The sequence below is a fragment of the Cibotium barometz genome, chromosome 10, assembly GCF_041138505.1.
Source record: "Cibotium barometz isolate CiBa-2024 chromosome 10, ASM4113850v1, whole genome shotgun sequence".
Taxonomy (NCBI): domain Eukaryota; kingdom Viridiplantae; phylum Streptophyta; class Polypodiopsida; order Cyatheales; family Cibotiaceae; genus Cibotium; species Cibotium barometz.
Window position 1 is genome coordinate 15,138,441 of NC_141055.1, and position 16,209 is coordinate 15,154,649.

Sequence of the window (16,209 nt, forward strand, 5' to 3'; positions counted from 1 at the left end):
GGCCTGTCGCCCTCTCAGGCTCCATCGCTCGATCCTCCCGCCCCTCAGAGGGATGTCTGCACACTAGGGTGGGCTTATTTACCGCACTAGCCTGGGCCCTCAGAACTAGGCAGCCTCATAATCTCTCGCCTCAATCGGCGATCCTTATTCTTCCAAAGGTATGAGGGATACCTTGGACCATTACCGGGCTTTGCTAACGACGCCGCCCGGCTACACAAGCACGGAACGGAGTTAGCGTTGAAGCCAAAAAAAAATCTTGAGTTCCAAAGATAACAACTTCAATGCAATTTTCTAAGTATAGCATTCACAATTCATGAAGATAGCAATTTCAACGCAATTTATCGAAAACAACATCACATCATTCGTAATTTCATATAATTTTTATGTCCTCATTTTAAAAGAAAAAGACACCATTCATTAATACTAATTTTAAGGAAAAATCTCTTCTTTTGAAAATTAACCAAGCTAACCTGACCACCGTTTCCTTGAGGGGCTTGAAAAGGGCGGACTGGAGCTGCATTGGGCGCATCTCCCTCCATCTCGTTGTTACGTGCGCCTCTTGAGGCAATATTTTGCCGTCTCCGGGATGAGGCCATCTTAGGCGTCGCCTTGTAGAGCTCGCTGCTGCGATCGAAACGCTTCAGTCGGATCTGAATTCCGAGCTCGTTTGCTCACCGTATGAGCAAAAGAATATGGCGCACGAACCCTCGCTTGAGCCAAAAATCCCTTACTAAAGTCTACGCAAATGGGGGGGGGGGATTGTTGAGATGTCCTTAAGGCCAAAGGCAAAAACGTGGAGAGGGCTGGGAGGGGTTGCTGCAAGCCTCTCTGTAAGTGTATTCACACGGGGGGGGGGGAGAAGAGTTAAGGACACTGGTCCATGGCAAGAGGAGGATGGAGGAAAATTGGCTTATCTGAAAAGAGCCAAATGAGGGGGTGAGAGAGGGGTGGCTGCAAGGGCGGATGTACTTGCAGCAAGTACGCTACGGCAGTACGGACGGCAGCACAACAGGGCATACGCTACACAGAAGTGCGTGCCGACTGAGGAGCACCCCGGGGGTTTATATAGCTGAGGGGTGAGGGTGCGGGCGCTGCGCAAAGCAGGGACGAAAGGACGGTGTACCTTCAAAGTCTATGGATCAGTGGCCTGCATGGGTCTACCGGAAAGGTACGGTGTCGGTTGTCTGGGAAAGGAGTGGTACGCATGTACCTTATCCGGTCTGGGTGTCCGCCCAAGGGTACGCGTGGACCAAACAGTGGGCGGCCGTCCTTTGGTTCTTGGGCGACCATTGTACGGGTGCCCTAGTAAGTGTGTACGGACCAAATTTTGGGGCGGGGCACCCAAATTTGGGACGCCCGCCTCGATTTGCGTGCCGGACCGCCCCGGGGGGCGAAAATTTTTTTTGTCCGGGAGGTTCTTCTGGTCGCAGGGGTTCAGACCGTTCGTCAAACGGACGTGCGGTCGTGCATTTATTAAGGTTTAAAGGTCGCCGTTTTATAACTAAAATGATTGAAATTAGCGTATAGGCTTGATCCGGTGTCCGTTTTGGATGCTATAAAATCCTATATTAGGGTAAAATCGCGCGCAGATTCCAAATTTGGGCTCAGAATTTGAAGATTCTAAGTGGAAATGACTCAAATAATAAAATTATTGATATTTATATCATAAAAACTCATAATTACATGGACATTTCTTTATTAGTGAAGATGGGTACGTTACACACTGAGATACGCTTACAGCCTGTCATACCATACTTGGACAACATGTCCAAGCCATACTGTCTCTGCAATAATCCAATACCATGTGGTGACCTAATCACCTCAATGCCTAAGTAATATCTCAGCTCCCCCAGATTCTTCATCTCAAACTTCTGTCTAAGCAAGATCTTTACATCAAAGATCTCTGCATCATGGTCCCCCGTAATGATCAGGTCATCTACACAGATGACAACAAGCACAACCCCTCTATCACTGTGTCTCACATACAGCGAGAAATCTGCATTGGCTACATGAAAGCCAATAGTGACAAGATATTCAGAAATCTTGTCAGACCATGCTCTTGGTGCTTGTTTTAAGCCATACACGGCTTTCTTCAACCTGCAAACATGCTCGGGGTGACTCACATCCTCATAACTAGGTGGCTGCAACATATACACCTCTTCCTGCAAATCCCCATGCAAGAATGCATTCTTTACATCCATATGATGTAAAGACCATTGCTTTAACGCAGCCAGTGCTATCACAACTCTCACTGTTGCCATCTGGGCAACTGGGCTGAAAGTTTCCTCATAATCAATGCCATATACATCCTCATAACTAGGTGGCTGATATACACCTCTTCCTGCAAATCCCCATGCAAGAATGCATTCTTTACATCCATATGATGTAAAGACCATTGCTTTGACACAGCCAGTGCTATCACAACTCTCACTGTTGCCATCTAGGCAACTGGGCTAAAAGTTTCCTCATAATCAATGCCATATGTCTGTGCATATCCTTTGGCTACCAATCTAGCCTTGTACCTGCTTATACTTCCATCACTGTTATGTTTTACTTTGTACACCCACTTGCATTCAATGGCTTTCTTGCCTTCAGGCAATTGCACTAAATCCCAAGTCTCATTTCCATATAGTTCATCCATCTCCTCATCCATAGCTTTCTCCCAACACACATTTCCAATAGCCTCATCAATGCATGTGGGGCTTCACTCTCCCAAATCTTCGCAGCTTTGCATTCATGGCTTCCATAGCCTTCTTTACACGAGGTGTTCTCATAGCTGGTATCCCAAGATCCTCATCATTAAGGCTCATCTCTAAGCCACTAGACTCTCCATCAACATGAGAATGCCCTGCAGAAATGTCAAGAATACTAAGGGGCTCAACTACTTTCTCTTTACCTTTATGTGATGTACTAATCACATTTGCAGGACTGATATTATGATGCAGCCTGCCACTCCATGGTCTATCAAATTGAACCACTAGATGAGGACTCTCCTGGTCCATTCAAAGACTGTGATTGCTGACCTGCATTCTCTACAACCACACTTCCACTCACATAAGCCCCAACAGCTTCTTTTTCAGCAGCATACCAGCTGCTCATCTCATTAAAAACATCCCTGCTTACCCTTAACTCACGTGTAGCAGGGTTATAACACCTGTATCCCTTCTGCTCAAAGGAATATCCAATAAACACACATTTTTTAGCTTTTGGATCCAGCTTAGTTCTTAGCTCATCTAGCACATGCACATATGCAATGCATCCAAAAACTTTCAGATGAGACAAATCAGGTTTTTTGCCACTAAACCTCTCCTCTGGAGTTACATCATGTATGGCTACAATTGGGAAGTCTTGTTCATGATGTAAACTGCTGTAGAAACAGCTTCAGCCCAATAGCTATGCGGCATATTCTTCTCTCCCATCAATGCTCGCGCAATCTCAGCAATGTGCCTATTTTTCCGCTCAGCAACTCCATTTTGCTACGGAGTGTATCTGCATGTAAACTATCTCCGAATACCATTCTTCTTCAAAATTTAAGAGAACTCATTGGAGAAGTACTCTTCCCCTCCATTTGACCTTAGGCACTTTACATATTTCTCTGTTTGCTTTCCAACCATAACTCTGAAATTTTGAAAATTAGTGAACACCTCACCCTTCTCCTTCATGAAGTATACCCACAATTTCCTTGTGTGGTCATCAATAAATGTCACATAATACCTGCAGCCTCCCATAGACATGGTCTTCGTAGGACCCCATACATCTGAATGCACAACATCTAGTGCATTTCTGCTCACATTTCTATCATGTGGAAATACATGCTTTGTTTGCTTTCCAAATTGGCATGCTTCACATATTTTATGCATACCTTCAACTATAAACTTTGGCAGCCCTGTCACAATTCCTTTAGTCTGTATAGATTTCATTCTCTGCACATTCTTATGTCCAATTCTTCCCACTCTGTTGCCTTTTGCAACCAACCTGCAACAATTCTTGAACCATTTGCAAACATCGCAGCACTCACTTCAGGCATGTTTACATTCAATGTAAACATTCTTCCCACTCTGTTGCCTTTTGCAACCAACCTGCATTTGTCTTTAAAGTCTTCAACATAACAACCATCAGGGTTAAACCAAACCTACAAACCCTGCTCAATCATCTGGCCAATTGAAACCAGATTCTTTGCTATGTTCGGAACATGAAGTACATCTGCAAGGTACTTCACTTTGCCATCCTACATAGACAATGGCACATCTCCAACATGGACAATTGGATGAGCAGTGTCATTCACTGTTTCCACAAAACCTGGTCTTTAAAGGTTTTTCATCTCCTTGAACCACTCCCCATGACTTGTTATGTGGTTCAAAGCACCTCAATCAACGTACCATACATCATCTTTATGTGCTGCTTCAACATTTTCAGACATGGCATTAACGACATGCTGCATAACAAACAACCTTTCATTATCCTCATTGTTTTTGCTCGAGGATGCATAGTTGTTTTGCTCCAATTTTCCATTTTGCATGTCAGCCTGCTTCTTATAACAATTTTCCCTGCACATATCCAGGCTTACCATAATAAAAGCATCCACGTGTATCATTATACTACATTTGCCAATTTCCATGACCTCTTTGACTCCCCCTGCCTCTGAATTGGCCTCTTCCACTTGCATGTTGTTGTTGTTGTGAATTCTGGGACTATTGTTGTTTTTCCTCTTCTGGGCCATAATTTCGATTACCTGTTTGGCCACCTCCTTGGCCGTGTCCACGGCCTCCTCTACCTCGTCCTCTGCCTGAACTTGTGTAGAAGACTTGTTGCTCTTAACTGTTTTTGTTTTGTGAAGACTGTTGGTCTTCACCCAAGCTCTTCTCTTCTATAATCAACATAGACACCAAATCTATAAAATTGGGAATGTTTTCCTCTCGAGTCTAAATAGACGTCTTAAACGCCTTGTATTGTGGTCCGAGACCACATAGACAGACTTCCACCTTATCATCATCATCTACTAAGACATCACTAGATGCAAGGGATTCCACAATACCCTTGATCTTCAATGCATAGTCATTCACAGACATACTCTTTTTCTCCACAGTATGAAGTTCATTCTTCAACTGTATCTTTCGTGCCTTGGTATTCATTTCATAGAGTTTTACCAAGGTGTCCCACGCCTCCTGGGGGGACTTGGTCATGGTGTCTTGTATACTGATAGAGAGCCAATACATAACTTTTCTGGCTTCCAATCCTTGAAGTCTTTCACATCTGCAACAGCAGCCGAATTGATCCCCGGTATCTCTAGTGCCTCTTCATGCTCACCTTCTATGTAGTCCCAGTAACCCATCAGGAAATTTGTCAGCCTGAACCTCCAAGCATGGACTTAGGAAGAAGTAGCAAATTTATGTTGTCAAAATGAACCCAGTAGACTCAAAGCTAAGCTAAAGAACCAAAACTCACATTCTTTCTCAAATTTCTCAATTAAGATATATTCAATATTCTTCTTTTTGAATAAAAGATTCAACGTTTAAGAGCCCACCATGGCCACATGTTCATCAATGTTAGTTCTCAAACAATTGTTAAAAGCACATGGATACTATGAAGGGAACATAAAGATATGGGTACCCAAACAACAAATAAATAAAGTAAATTCATTGATGCAAAAACCTTGACATTAGTCACCAATCATCCAACAAAGCTAGCTAGGAAGGCTTGGAAAGGGCAAGGCAGACAAGACTGGGTCCCTATTCTCCCAAGCCAAGTAAGGAAGAAGGTGTGGGTGTCTAAAAAGAAACCAAGTTGAAAACCTGACATTACCAATTTTGGCCACATCAAGGTTGAGATTAGGTGGTAATGGTGATGCAAATTAGTGACCCCATCGACAAATATGTGACTCCTGTGATGAAGATGTGACCAGGAATTACAAGAGTTTAGACAAAAGCCACAAGAACCTTCCCAAATCAACACCACACAAGATCCTAATCAAACTGGGGTAAAACACATGAATTGAACAATTTCCTACCCCAAGGGAAAATCTTTCATAGCAAGCACACAAGAATGTGAATTAAAGGAGGGAGGAGGGACTCATTAATGTGGAGTAAACACATTCGACATCATTTACATGGAGTCTAAGGACATGGGGCCAAGGTCCCATGGAAGCTTTCATGAGCAAGGCTTGAATTGATATTGAAAAAAGATGATAAAAGTGATTATTACAACTTGGCCTTATAATTGTCTTATATACCCATGGCCACTATTTCACACTTAGTAATACCTTGGCCCCCACATTAGGTTAAACCCAAATCCATAGTCTGTTAGCACTTTTTTACAAACCATCCCCACCCATAGGTTTCTTCCTCAAAACCTTATAATATTTAAGCTTCCAAATGGGTTGGGCATTTATATAAAGTTCTCAAATCCATGTCCACCAAGTATATTAGAAAGAATGACTCATGTGAGAACATTATTGAATGATCCATGGCTGTAAATTGCTTGCAATGGCCAAAAAACCCCCAAACGTGCTCTCCATGAGGGTAACTCCTTAGCCCCATCACTTCCAAATGCAAGTTCCATGATATCCAAGTAGTATGAAGCTCTCTAACAATGATTTACAAGAAATCATTAGGACCTCAATGGAGTCTTCTTGGGCCCTTTTATTTGGCAGTTTAAGGGAGTCAAACCTTTTCTCTTAAGAAGAAACATTTTCTAATTAGAAGCTTCAAAACGGCTACTTTATTCGAATTTGAATTTTGGAGGGAAAATGGAATTTAAAATCTAGCGGATAAAACCATATCATGTAACATATCTGTGGAAAGCTCTTGATGCGTAGATCACGGATCTATAATCTGCGCTCAAATCGAAGCTTGTATGTAGAAGTTATGGAGGTCCGAAAATTGTAAAATTGCCCCCCCCCCCTCTTTTTGGGGAGAAAAGTGCACCCTTTGACCACTCTTACACCTCTCTTACAAACCCAACATTTCAGTCCACATGGCAACCCCCCATTTGGCTATTCCTTAATCACCTTGATTAGGCTTGGGCAAATTAAAGGGCCCAAGAAGACCCCATTCACTTCCTAATGTATAGCAAGCAAAACTACTATTATGCCTCTACATTTGATCCACCAAATGCACCCACAATGCTCTCATAACCATCCCAACTTGAGGCGGTGCCATGAAACTTCATACTATTGAGCATTCTTCAAATTATCCTTGCATTGTTGTATGAGGATTTTCACATCACCTCATGCATGTTGAATACATCCTTGTATTCTTCCAACAACTTTTGCATACCTTTGTGCACTTCCTTCTTGATGGCATCATTTCTCTCTTGCAGCTGTAATACCTATATGTCACCCATCTTCTTGAGCTCTCTCTCTTAGGTTGAGTGGAATTGATCAAAGTAAGCTTTGATGCATTCACTCCATCAATTTAATGCTTCGTTCACCATGCATAAACTGCATAAAACCTTGCTTCAAATTCATAGTGAAAGAACCAAGACTTGAGAGACAATCACATCCAAAAACCATGTCGATGGGCCCCATATCAAGAACAAGTAAATCAGCTTTGCATGTATACTCCTTTGACAGATCCAAACTCACATCTTGACACATCATTGTGAAATCTATTTTAGCCCTATTTGCCACTTGAACTTCATAGAAAGTTGCAAAGGTACGGGCTATAATTCAAGGCCACACAATGACATCTTGTTCACAAAGCTATGTGTACTACTACTATCCACCAAAACATGAGCCACTCTTCCATTGACTTTGGCCTTAAACCTCAAGGTTCTTGCACCATTGCATCCCGTACAAGAATCATTCAACAAAGTACACAAAGTTGGCTTCATGCTTGCATTTCCAAAAGTACAAATAGGCATTCCAACATTATCATACTCTTGCCAAGCCTCTTGCAAAGGGCCACCACGATCAAAAGGAAATTTTCCTTCAAGAACATGAAAGTCATCACTTTCCAAGTATTCCTTGCAATCACCAAAAGCCTCATTGTTAACTCCATAATCATCTTCAATAGTCTTAGAGCCAGACCATGTTGATGGTGATATTTTTGGCTTTGCAAGTTTTGAAATGCTTTTTGTTCCACTTATCACCACATTTGTAGCAAAGACCTTTACTCCTCAACAACTCAGTAATATGGTCCTCCTTCATAAACTTTCTTTTATTGATATCACCATTAGGTGGCTTTCCATCCCCATTTTAAGCTTTAGAATGATTTGACCCAAATCTAAAATTCTGCTTGTTGGCACCACTACCATAGACGGTTGGATAGATCTAGGAATGGTGGGAGTTGAAGAAGAATCTCTTGCAAACTTCCCGATAGTTAGAGCATTCGAATTAGCCCTATGTCCACTTCTTGTCAGCTATCTATATACATACTTGTCTTCATAGATCTCGGCATACATGATAGCTTCTTGGAGATTATTAGGTCTTTGTGCTCTTAAATGTACTCCAATAGTCGGCTTGAGACCCTTGATGTATTTGAGCATTTTAAACTCCTCACTAAAACCATCTACATGTAGGATGATGTGAGGTCCCTGCCCCCTCCGCGGTGCCCTGCCCGCGGCGGAAGAGGCATCGGTCTCCCGTGTGGGGCGGGGATCCACACTCGAGGCCTCATGGCCCGCAGATGTCCGGGACGAGAGGCTAGCCCGGGCGGTCCCTCCAACGGGCCCGGAAGACTCCCCTCACTCGGAAGGCACGGACGATTTTGCCACGGAAAAAAAATCTTCTAACGGGGAATTACTCTAGATAACGAGTCAAAGTCTTAACTAGTTAAACTGATCTGGCTGAACCTGAAGTCACATAGTCAGATCAAGAAGAAACTTGCACTTGGTCCATGGAATCACCGCTTTTTTCCTCATTTACAAGGCACAGCCGTTGATCCCCTCCCACAGAACAAGGTCTTCTCACAGGATTTAAACTAATTAACGTAACTAATTGTATCTAGTTTTTTCTCAAGAATCCTCCAATCTAGCCTAACCCCATCCGGCCCATGGGTTAGCCAACCACCCGACCACTGTATTGGTGGGATTCCTTTATAAAGATTTGGTCGTGTTTTTTCCCGGGTATCGAGGAAAAGAGTTCCCATGCCCCCTAGCCATGCAAAAATTAAGGTAGGCATACCATGTACACACCCAATATGAAATTACCATTTATAACAGATTGGACTGACTTTAAAACAATCCTTCAATTGAAACCATAATATTTCTAATCATCATTTTCCAAAATTCCGAGTCCATTGTATTACAATAATATCCTCTAGACTCTTTGTTGAAGACCAGCTAGCCAACCAACGAGATCCAGTATCAAAATTTGGTTCCAAAAAATCTTTCCTTTTAGTCCATCTGAAATCTTCCTCGACTTACGCATGGGTGTCCTAGCAACTACAAGCCCGTGCATCGCCTAGTCAGAACCCTCTAGGATCCTCCTTAGGTATCCTACCACTTCACTCAGGGATCGCTTCGTCGGTCCTCACCCATCGTATCGGAAGCGCACCGTTTTAACGGTACTAAGGCTCATCAAGACCTCGGCAGGCTTTGCCGCGAGCGACATCCCTTGATGACTCCCCGCGAGCTGTTCCAACAAACCTCCTCTTAGAAAAACATAAGCCAAATGCTTCCTCCAGCATTTTGGCATAAAACAGTCCTTTGAATAAAAAATAGAGGCTCCAATGCAAGTAAGATTCTAGTTTGAGATTGGTTCCAAAAACCCTTTTTCCATAATTCCTAGTTCAGGGTAATCTACCCATCATTTAGTCTGATTGTCCAACTAGATTCTTGGTGAGTTCGGTCACGAAAAACTAGTTTAGTTTCGATAGTCTAATCTTTGTGATTAAAAACTGGAATTGGTCACAAAGATTTTACTTGATTCAGATCGAGCGATGGATAAGTAGGTTTACTGTCTGTCCTTCTCATAGTCTAACCAAATTCACTCGGTTTAGTTCTACAAGGATTCCCTTCAGATAAACATCTAGTTTTGGGTAAATATACATTTAGTGATATTACCAATTAAAATATCCAAAGATGTTCTTTATGCCACATAATTTCTCGACCTTAATTCATTAGGTAGAATTATGGTGGAAATTCATCTTTTGACACTAAATTTAATTCAAATCTATCTTTTCTTAAATATCATAAAGTTTCTTCTTTTAACTAAATGCCAATACCTTTTTTTTTTATAAACTTGAAATCCCTCTTTTTCTCATTTAATGAGTGCAATCCAATTATCATGGGAATTCCTCTTTTACCATAAATTAAATCTATTTAAAATTCTTCTTAAAAATTACATAAAAATATCCATTAATTCCATTAAGCTAAAGATTCCACTTTTCTCATTTAAATATTTGAATTCCAATATGGTGGGAATTCCTCTTTCATCATTTAAACTTATCTATGTACAAAAAGATATATTTAACTAAATTTTCTCTTAAAATTTAAATAAAAAACTCCATTAATTCCTTTACACTAGGAATTACACTTTCCTCATTTAAATATTTGAATTCCAATATGGTGGGAATTCCTCTTTCATCATTTAAACTTATCTATGCAAAAAGATAAATTTAACTAAAATCCTTTAAAATCAATCCTTCTATGTTAAATTTTCTCTTATTTCATTGGAATGCATGGATTTCCATTGTCATGGGGATTACTCTTTTAACATAAAAATGGATTACTAGACATTCCTCTTTTTTCTATTTAACTATTTATGTATAAACGTAAAAATCAAATTTTCCATGATTATAATGAGAATCATTCAATTAATCTAGGATGATTAATCCTAGAATATGGTAGGAAGTCCTCTTTTCATATTATGAATGAAAATGATTTATGTGTTAATTTTTCAGAAATTTTGCCATAGCTATACTACTATTACTGTTAAATCTCAATAATTTGAAAGCATAAAGTTTAGTAATATCCCTATGATTAGAATAACCATTAATTGGATCAATATCCAATTATGTACTTGATTCAAGGCTTAAATTAAATAGCATAAAAGCCTTAAAAAGCCACTTATTTGGCCTCAATTAGACAAGCATAGAAATTACTTTTAGATTAGAGAATTGCTTCATGAGAAGCTTCAATTGAATATAGAATAGGCCATAGGAATGGCCATTCTTTGGGCGAGAGAGAGAAATGCTTTAAAAACATTATAATTTAAGCATAAATGAAAATTTTTGTGTTTTATCATTATAATTTCATTAGAGAACTTCAATTGTATTCAAAAGCCATTCAATTGAATGCTTCTCAAGAGGGGTTGAGAAGAGAGAAACATTTGGAGATTAAAGAAAAAAGACCATAAACCACATTTTACCTTTTAGATTGCTTGACTCTTTGATCAAAGTAGAGGCCCCCAAACAATCAATTGGTTTGGTATGTTGATGAAGTCTCCAAGGAAGATTGAAGAGAGAGAGAAGCTCCAATCTCTTCAATTTGTAGAGGATTTTTAGAGAAGAATAGAAAATAAGCTTATCTTAGAGTAATACTGGCATAGTTTAGCTCACAGATGAGAATACAAAAGAATGAGGGTCTATTTATAGGTGACGGAGGCCAGTAAAACTGAGTCCAACTGAGCTCCCAGGTGGCGTCTTCTAGAGGGAAGAACTTCCACTTTACTAAGAATTCTCTAAGGACTGCTCCTGAGAATCTTCTCCCGAACGTCAAGGATTTCCTCAAGTTGGAGTACCATCTGGCCTTGAGTCGAAGAGATCAATTGTTCATTATCAAACATGTTACTCGAGTTAGGTACATACTTCTTAAGCAAACTAACATGGAATACATCATGTACCTTGAGAGATGGGGAGGTAGAAGAAGTTTGTAGGCTAGATCGCCCACTTTCTTTATGACAGCATATGGCCCATAGTATCTGGGAGAGAGAGCTTATTGTGCATGACCTTCCTGCATTAGAGCACCGCCTAAGGCAAACCCACTGGCATCAGTAACTACCTCAAAGGGTTTGGTAAAATCTGGCAATTTAATTAAGGACAGGGTTGGTTACTAAGGCTGTCTTTAGCTTGTCAAAGGCACTCTAACACATTGCAATCCACCACTGAAAAAGTGTACTCTTCTTGAGAAGGTTAGTTAAGGGGGATGCTATCTGAGTATACCTAGGTATAAAGATCCTTTACCATCTAGTTAACCCTAGGAATCACCTGAGTTCCTTTACTAACTTGGGTTCTAGCCATTCTACGACTGCTTGCATCTTTGCGGGGTCAAGAGAAATCCCATCCTTTGACACTATGAATCCCAAGTATTCCACCTAGTCAACTGAGAAAGAACATTTTCTCTTCTTTGCAAAGAGTTGGTGTTTCCTTTGCACACATGATCTTCATGGTCTGCACCATTCTTTGAGTATACCAAGATATCATCAAAGAAGACAAGAACAAAATCATCCAAGTATTCTTTGAGAATATCTTGCACAAGACGATTGAATGTCGCCAGGGCATTAGTCAATCCAAACAGCATGACTGTGAACTCATAATGCCCATAGCGAGTATTGAATGCTGTCTTTGGGATGTCCTCCTTGATTTTGATCTGGTAGTACCCGGATTTGAGATCTATCTTTGTGAACATTTGGGTCCCACTTAACCGATCCAGAAGTTCATCAATCCTAGGAATAGGATACTTATTCTTAATTGTATCCATTCTTAACCAGATACATCATTTTCCATCCCATCACATCAGATCCATTCACTTCACATAACATCCATTCCTATCTTTCTTAAATTACATTACGACTCATCACATCTATTCCTCATTACATCTCATTCGTTCACATCTTATATTATTCATTCACATTCTGATTCACATGACATCTCATCTCATCTATTTGCTCATATCGACTTCATATCCATTCACATACATATTCGCATTCATTATTCCACATACACATCCACATTCGTACATTCACATTCACATCTACATCCATACATCCATTTTCACATCCACATTCATACATCCACATCCACATCCACATCCACTTTCATACATCCACATCCACATCCACATCCATATCTACATCCATACATCCACATCCACATTCATACATCCACATCCACATCCACATCCATACATCCATTTTCACAACCACATTCATACATCCACATCCACATCCACATTCACATCCACATCCATACATCCACATCCATATCTACATCCATACATCCATTTTCACATCTACATTCATACATCCACATCCACATTCATACATCCACATCCACATCCATACATCCACATTCACATCTACATCCATACATCCACATCCATATCTACAGCCATACATCCATTTTCACATCCACATTCGTACATCCACATCCACATTCATACATCCATTTTCACATCCATACATCCACATTCACATCTACATCCATACATCCACATCCATATCTACATCCATACATCCATTTTCACATCCACATTCATACATCCACATCCACATCCACTTTCATACATCCACATCCACATCCACATCCATACATCCACATCCATATCTACATCCATACATCCACATCCACATCCACATCCATACATCCATTTTCACATCCACATTCATACATCCACATCCACATCCACATCCACATCCACATTCACATCCACATCCATACATCCACATCCATATCTACATCCATACATCCATTTTCACATCTACATTCATACATCCACATCCACATTCATACATCCACATCCACATCCATGCATCCACATTCACATCTACATCCATACATCCACATCCATATCTACATCCATACATCCATTTTCACATCCACATTTGTACATCCACATCCACATTCATACATCCATTTCCACATCCATACATCCACATTCACATCTACATCCATACATCCACATCCATATCTACATCCATACATCCATTTTTACATCCACATTCATACATCCACATCCACATCCACATCCATACATCCAATTTTACATCCACATCCACATTCATACATCCACATCCACATCCACATCCACATCCATACATCCACATTCACATCTACATCCATACATCCACATCCATACATCCATTTTCGCATCCACATTCGTACATCCACATCCACATTCATACATCCTTTTCCACATCCACACCCATATCCACATTCACATCTACATCCATACATCCACATCCATATCTACATCCATACATCCATTTTCACATCCACATTCGTACATTTACATCCACATTCATACATCCACATCCACATCCACATCCATACATTCACATTCACATCTACATCCATACATCCACATCCATATCTACATCCATACATCCATTTTCACATCCACATTCGTACATCCACATCCACATTCATACATCCATTTTCACATCCATACATCCACATTCACATCTACATCCATACATCCACATCCATATCTACATCCATACATCCACATCCATATCTACATCCATACATCCATTTTCACATTCTTATTCGTACATCCAGATCCACATTTACATTCATACATCTATATCCACATCCATATCCATACATCCATTTCTACATTCCCATTCATATATCTACATACGCCTTCACATCTATTCTTTTACAGCACATCCATTCTCGCCCTATCACAACCCATATACATCTTATCCCATTAGATACACTTCTTATCTCATCCCATACACATCTTATCACATCCTAACTCATCTTATCACATCCTAACTCATCCCATAGGCATCTTATCACATCCTATCGCATCTCATACACATCTTATCACATCCTAACTCATCCCATATGCATCTTATCCATCCTATCACATCTCATACACCTCTTATCACATCCTATCACATCTCATACGCATCTTATCACATCCTATCACATCTCATACGCATCTTATCACATCCTATCACATCTCATACGCATCTTATCACATCCTATCACATCTCATACACATCTTATCACATCCTATCACTTCCCATACGCATCTTATCACATCCTATCACATCTTATACGCATCTTATTAGGCATAAAGATAACTTTAGTAGGAATAACACTTTTATAATAATCCTTTTATGTAATTTACTCTGCATAAATTCCATTTTAATGAGAATAATACTTTCTAAATAAAAATAAATCTTTTATACATCTTTCTATGCATAAATTTCTATCTTAATGAAATTAACACTTTTAGAAAAAAATAAATCTTTTATACATCTATCTATGCATAAAATCAAAATTGATAAGAATAACTCTTTTGAATTTAAAAAAAATTCTTTATGCATCTTTCTATGCATAAAATCAAATTTAATGAGAATAACACTTTTGGGTTAAAATAAATTCTTTATGCATCTTTCCAGGCATAAATCCAATTTAGTAGGAATTATACTTTTAGAATAAAAGAATTTCTCTTATGCATCTAATTTATGCATAAAATCCATTTATGATGAAAATCTCACTTTTAATATAAGAAAAATCTTTTATGCATATGTTTATGCATACAAATCATTTATGATGAAAATCATTCTTTTAATATAAAAGAATTTCTTTTATGCATCTAATTTATGCATAAAATCATTTATGATGAAAATCTCACTTTTAATATAAAAATATCTTTTATGCATATGTTTATGCATACAAATCATGATGAAAATCACTCTTTTAATGTAAAAGAATTTCTTTTTTGCATCTAATTTATGCATAAAATCATTTATGATGAAAATCACACTTTTATAATAAAATATTTCTAGTATACATTTTTCTGTGCCTGGAATGAAAATAACCCTTTAAGAATACTCATACGATGGGGATTACTCTTTTTAACATAAAATTTAATTACTAGTAATCCTCTTTTTCTTAATTTATCAATTATGCATAACATAAAAATTAATTTCTCCATGATTACAATAAAATTCTTTCAATTAATCTAGGATGATAATTCCTAGAATATGGTAGGAAGTCCTCTTTTCATGCTTTGAATGAAATTGTTTTATGTGTAATTTTTTCAAAATTTTTACCATAGCTCCGTTGCTATGACTGATAAATCTCAATTATTTTAAAGGATGAAGCTTAACATTAGGGAATGATTAGAATGATCCCTAAGTGGATCATTAACCCAATAATGGATTGAATCATCCATATTCATGAAATACATAAACTAAAAGCATTAAAAAAAGCCATTAATTTTGCCTCGAATTAAACAAGCATAGATTAATCTTGGATTAAGGAAAAGCTTTATGAGAAGCTTCATTTGGGTTGAGAATAGGTCATGAGAATG